General features: G+C 55.8%; 1 protein-coding gene across 1 annotated transcript in view; it reads left to right on the plus strand.

Annotated features, from left to right (window-relative positions):
* WDFY3 (WD repeat and FYVE domain containing 3) overlaps nt 1–489 on the plus strand; it is a 157,532-nt gene that overhangs the window by 100,867 nt on the left and 56,176 nt on the right. The window lies entirely within an intron of this gene.

Genomic DNA, 489 nt, shown 5'->3' on the forward strand with positions numbered 1-489 from the left:
AGGCCTCCAGAGCTGGACGCAGTACTGCAGGTGGGGTCTCACCAGAGCAGAGTAGAGGGGCAGAATCACCTCCCTTGACCTGCTGACCATGCTTCTTTTGATGCAGCCCAGGATACGATTTGCCTTCTGGGCTGTGAGCGCACATTGCTGGCTCATGTCCAGCTTTTCATCCAGCAGTACCCCCAAGTCCTTCTCGGCAGGTCTGCGCTCAATCCCTTCATCCCCCAGCCTGGATTGGTACTGGGGGTTGCCCTGACCCAGGTGCAGGACCTTGCCCTTGGCCTTCATAAACTTCATGAGGTTCACACGGGCCCACTTCTTGAGCTTGTCCAGGTCCCTCTGGATGGCATCCCATCCCTCTGGAGCATCGACCACACCACTCAGCTTGGTGTCATCTGCAAACTTGCTGAGGGTGCACTTGATCCCACTGTCTATGTCATTGATGAAGATATTAAACAGTACCAGTCCCAATACGGACCCCTGCGGGAC

Source organism: Pygoscelis adeliae, unplaced genomic scaffold, assembly GCF_000699105.1.
Source record: "Pygoscelis adeliae isolate BGI_AS28 unplaced genomic scaffold, ASM69910v1 Scaffold157, whole genome shotgun sequence".
Classification (NCBI taxonomy): Eukaryota; Metazoa; Chordata; class Aves; order Sphenisciformes; family Spheniscidae; genus Pygoscelis; species Pygoscelis adeliae.